Source organism: Monodon monoceros, unplaced genomic scaffold (assembly GCF_005190385.1).
Source record: "Monodon monoceros isolate NGI ecotype Baffin Bay Population unplaced genomic scaffold, NGI_Narwhal_1 Super_Scaffold_21, whole genome shotgun sequence".
NCBI lineage: Eukaryota > Metazoa > Chordata > Mammalia > Artiodactyla > Monodontidae > Monodon > Monodon monoceros.
The window spans coordinates 147,333,063-147,339,062 of record NW_021703778.1 but is presented as its reverse complement, the minus strand read 5'-3'; positions in this window follow the sequence as shown (position 1 = coordinate 147,339,062).

Here is a 6,000-nt window from a genome sequence, read left to right as displayed (position 1 = left end):
AAGAAGAGAAGCCACCACAGTGAGAAGCCTGCGCATCACAACAAAGAGTAGCCCTCACTCACCGCAACTAGAGAAAGCCCGTGCACAGCAAAGAAGACCCAACGCAGCCATAAATTAATAAATAAATAAATAATTTTTTAAAAAAAAAGACTATAAGAAGTCCTTCCTTCTTCCCTTCCTTCATTTATCGAACGAACAAATATTGTGTCTCCTTTGCTGGGCACTAGGGATATAGAAGTAACCAAGACAGAGACAGTCTCTGCCTTTGCTCATGGGTTATGAATGGCCTATTTAGACAGCCATTTGACTGTCCACCACTAGTCACCACTGGTGGCTTTGTCCATGATATGGGTGGATGTCTTGTCTTTATCATTATCTCTCAGGAGAAACCAACGTATTTGCAGTCATATTTGAGGCTCCAATTGAAGAGTTTGCTTAAGAATGTGTCTTCTTTCTTTCTGGGTCAGAGGACTGGTTTATAGAGAGGAAGTGTGTGTGTGTGTGTGTGTGTGCGTGCGCACACACACACGTGTATAGGGGGTGAGGGCATGGAGAGCCAGCTGGACAGGGAGGCAGGCGAACTTCCATTGTACATTATCATGGAAACAGGACTTTGAGGAATAGAACAGAGACTGATGAGGGTAGACAGACACAAACGTCCTTTTAGAGTCCTGTTTAGGACTCTGACTTGCTTTTACTTTGATCTTGATCCTTGCCTCTGACTGGTGACATCTAGAAACAAGACTAAAAGCTAGACGACAGTGTGACTCAAGAGACACAGCTCACCTATGTCTCCTGTGGCCCCATCTAGGGCTCCTGTCCCCAATTTCTACCATCTCTGCAGGAATGAGTCCCTTCCCTTGATTCCTGCTCTTAAAAGATCTGAATGTTGCTTACTCTCCATATGTTGTTGGTTGAATGGTAATTTTGTTGCTTGTATTCCACTGTCAGAATAAGAATTGTCTTGGATTATACATTCCTAAAAGGCAGGCACTGTGCTTCATCCATCCACCCATCCATCCATCCATCCATCCATCCATTCTCTCACTCATTCAGCCAACAAATATTTATTGAGTTGCTACTGTGTGGCAGGCTCTTTGCTACTGTGCATGGGGCTGAGAATACAAAGGTGAGCAAAACTTTTGCAAGGTTCTGCCCTCATAGAACCTCATGGTCTAGGAATGGAGACAAATGTTAGCCAAATAACCACACAGATATGTGTGAAATTTCAGTCTGTTAATGGCTATGAAGGAAGTGTGTGTGGTGCTATGAAACCATGTGATAGTTGGAATCGGATCTAGCCGAGGAATCAGGCAAAACTTCCCTAAACCAATATTTGAAGAAAAGGTAGGAGATAACTAGATGAAGGGGGAGTACAGGATGAAGAGCGGTCAGTTGACACTGAACAGCATGAGTAAGACTCTGAAGTTGGAAGGAGGACAGAGAACTGGGGATAGGGACAGAGGCCAGTACAGAGGAGATGAGGGTGGTGTGAGATGAGCTGGAGGATAGAGGAGGTAAGATGTCCAGGGTCCCATCAAGGATTTGGGTCTTCACCTTAATAGTCACCTGGAGTAACTATTACACCCCAAACATGCCCTGTGCCAGTGGGCAGTTGATAAGCATTTGATATGAATAATGCTGACTTCACTCAGAGAAGATGCACTAATAGGGATGGGGCGGGACTTGATACGGATGAGACTCTTAACCTAATTTCACTGCTCCAATGCACAGCTATGAAGAGCCAATCTCCACAGCTGATCTATGACTGCACCAGATCGTCTGGACATGCTTCCAGATGGGGAAATCAGATATGTTGCTTTTCACTTTTCAGACTTGTATGTTTCTCTAGAGAAAACAGAAAGGGGAAATTTCAGAGATGCTGCTGGGCTTCCAAACTTTAGTATTTATACCTTATATTTCCCGGCTTTAAAAATCTAAATCTATCTATCTAATCTATATATATCCATATATAGATATGGATATCTAGAGAGAGAGAGAGAGAGAGAGAGTCGGTTTTGGTCAACATGGAAGTTTTATTCATCTCTCTTTTACCCCTTTCGTATTCAATGCACATTAAAAAGCAACAACTTAGAAAACAGAGCAAATATTTACATACTGTGTACATTAACAAGTGATGTTTCCTAATCGACTGTAGTTTTTAGCGTGTTTCTTTAAATCATTTCACTTTATTATGAAAGTAAATTTATTTGTAAAGGAAGATGTATATCATTATAAGAAATGGAAAACCTCTAACCTTATTGGAAAAAACATATATACTGACTAAAGTAAATAAGTTTTATCCGAGTATCATTTAAAATCATCTTGCATTCCCGGCAGGCCCTGTGGTGATCGAGTTGAACTTTGAAAAACAGGTAGAATTTCAAAAAACTAAGGTGGCACAGTAAAGTCATGCATCTCATGCCATTTCGATCAGATTCACCTCATGCTACTTATATGGGAAACAACAGGGAATCTTATTAAAAATGAAGACTCACTTAAAGACTGACTGAAGAGATGATAGAGGGATTCTAGGCAAAGGAAACAGCACATGAGCAAAGGCTTAGCGAAAGGAAAGTGCAAGATATGGTCAGGGACACGAATTTTTCAGCCTGGCCAGTATACAGGGTTTGCTTCCAAGAGAAGAGGGATGGACAAGGGTGCCAGGGCAGGTTAGTAGGCTAAGATCTAGTGCTCTGGAAGCACAGTGCTAGCTGCAGGGTTTCTCTCTCTTTTTTTTTTTTTTTTTTGGCCACGCTGTGAGGCTTGTGGGACCTTAGTTCCCCGACCAGGGATTGAACCCGTGCTCTTGGCAGTGAAAGTGCCGAATCCAAAGCACTGGACCGCCGGGGAATTCCCTAGCTGCGGGGTTTCTCAACCTTGGCTCTACTGACACTTGGGACTGGATAAGTCTTTGTTGTGGCATCTGTCCTGTGCATTGTAGAATGTTTAGCAGTATCCCTGTCCTCTACCCACTAGATGCCAGTAACACTTGTCTCCCAAGTTGTAACAACCAAAAATGTCTCCAGACATTGCCCAATATCCCTCGAGGGACAAAATCACCCTGAGTTGAGCACCACTGACTTGGGGTAATGGTTTAAATTCCTTGTTTGGTTGTTTGCTTCTCTTGGCTCCTGCATTAGACAGACTAAGGTAAGCGGCATTTAATACTGCTATGCATAGTGGCTTAACCAAATAAACTCTTATCCACTTTCAATTAAAAGAAACCCAGAGACAGGCCTTCCAGAGTTTGTATCATCACATTTCTTCAGTATTACCAGGGATCTGGAATCTCTTTTCCTCCTTTGTATACATGCTTGTCTCATGGTCCTAAAATGGTTGCTCCACCTCCTACATTGCACCCACCTTCCAGAAAGGAGAAAGGCATGTGCCAATTGAGACGGCCCCACCTTTTTTTTTCCTTAATATTTATTTAGGCTGTGCCAGGTCTTAGTTGCGACATGCAGGATCTTTGTTGCAGCTTGGGAACTCTTAGCTGCGGCATGCATGTGGGATCTAGTTCCCTGATCAGGGATCAAACCTGGGCCCCCTGCATTGGGAGCATGGAGTTTTAGCCACTGGACCACCAGGGAAGTCCCGAGATGGCCCCACCTTTTAAAGAGCTTTCCCATAAGCCCTACCCAACAATTTCTGCTTATATCTCATTGGCCTGCATCACATGGCCATCCCTAGTTGCAAGAGAGTCTGGGAAATGTAATCTTGTTAGCTGGGCACGCTGCCTTCCTAGACAAAATGAGGGTTCTGCAGTAAGGGAAAAGGGGAGAATGGCATTGAGAGGTCAGCTGTCTGGTCTCTGCCACTGCTCCTAACCTTGACCTCTCGCCAGGAATCTTCCACAAGGAGGCAGACAAACTTCCCAAGCAGCAATGAAATTTGCTTCTGTAAATTTCTCCTCTAAGAGGGGGCTCTTTATCTCTGCCTGCTGGTAGATTGTTTAAGCCAGGATCAAGTTTTTATTCCATCTTCCTGGAAGTAGATTAACTCAAATCACACATCAAGCAGTTGAGAAACAAGATTTTCAGGAGGGATACGTCTATATTCCTTTCCAGCCCCCAGCACCCAGTCGCCTGGTACCCACACAAGGCCAGTGCGGTAGCCTGTCATCCACATGGCAAGAATTCCATTACATACACACTGGCTGCCAAGACTAAAATGCCCCATTAGGCATTGTTCCTTTGGGCCAGGCATTACTCTCCTTAGGTACCTCATAAAATGCCAATCCCCTCTGCCAGAGATAAAGATGATTCAATCTTTCTCACCTTAGTGTTGGTCTTGGTTCACCTGACTATCCTTTTCCCCCCTTGGAATTCCTGAGCAGCTTGGGGCCACTGAATCCTGTGAGGGAGAAGGAGGCCAGGGCAGTACATTGAGCCAGCCTGTCTGTCCTGAAGAGAAGTGCGGTCCCCAGCTGGCTCTGCTCCTTCACTGTGAAGCCACAGCTGCAGCTGGGACATTGGCTGGCGGTATGAATAAACACTGCTGGGAAGTCTGGGTCCAGCAGATGGCAACCCCATGACCTTTGAGTTGAATTTGCCTCCCTTTCTCTCCCCACCCATACTTCTCAACCTGAAGACAAAAATTCTGGCTTTCCTGTCATTTGTTTTGACACTAACTTGGGGAAGAACACTGCGAGTAGGAGATAAACAGTGAGACGGCAGGTGGGGAAACAAATATTCCCCAGGAACCCCCACGTCAAACTGATAGACAGCGATGTGCCCATATCTTGCTGCACAGAGCCTTCCCCTCACCTGGGCTTTCCACGGAGACATCGTTAACCTAGATCAGAGTGACAAACTGGCAGACCTCTGCAGGGCCACCCTCAGACCTGAGCAAAAGAGGCCCCTGCTCTGGACTCCCCACATTACAGGGACTCCCCTCCTCCTGCGACACCCTTCTCATCGGGCCAGTAGTCCTGAGGACCAAGGGGACATGCCTACCCAGAGCCCTCTGTTCTCTTTAGACCAAGCTCCATATACCCAGCAGATCGGAATCCCCTGTCCGTGCCCCTGAGCTGGCTTCCAGCAGCTGTAGTCCTCTTCCCTGGATAACTCTTTGCCAGAGTACATCAGACACTGGAACTGACGGGATGGTGCTGTGGGGGAGGAGTGTGGATGGACCAGTTTTGTAAGCTGGTATGTCCACCAACATGCACGTGAGGCCGCTGAGAAGCCAGGGGAGAGACGAGAAGAGAATAGGCTGCAGTCTGGGGGCTGTTTCTCCCTGTGCTTCCTGTACTGCCCTCGGCAGCAGGGGATGGAACCGAGGGGCGGCTGTCTGCTTTAGGCAGGTAAGCACTCACTCCTCAGTTTGCCACACTCCCTGCCACTCCCAACTGTCCTGCTCCCGGCGAGTTTCATGTATTTATAGTCCCTGCCTGGGCCCTGGAGGCATTTGTGTGTCACTGGTCCACCAGCCTAAGGGAACTATCCCTGTCATGGGTAGGAGGCTGGGACAGAACCTGGATGCTGGGACGTCCGTGGTCAAGGCTCTGGAAGCTCAGACCTATCTGCAGCTGCCCCTCCAATTTCCCTGTGCGGCAACGAAGTCAGCTTTGGCGCTCACCCTAGACTTCTACAGCCTCTGTCAGACTGATCAGAAAGGAGAAGTGGAACTGCCCCAGGTCATTAGAAAGTAGAGAATGAAAGGGGAAGAGAAGTCCTTCCGAGAGATGGGAGCCACACATGTGAGCTCTGCATTTCTGGTTCTGGCTCTGAATGTCATCTGAAGATGCTCAGTACTGGTCATGTGTCTTCTGCGGGGGTTTCTGGGGGGAAATCACAGCACTAGAGCAGGGTGGGGGGAGAAACATCTCTGATTGGAAGGAGGCCCATGAGAGGCCTGGTGCAGGTAGAGCTAGCTGGAAAGTTCCGCTTCCTAAGACTAAGAAAGAAAAATGAATTCTATTCAACGCAGGCCGCATCTGAAGTGACCATAGGCTTCTTTGCTTTGCCTGTCACAACAGGGGTGGGAAGGAGCTAC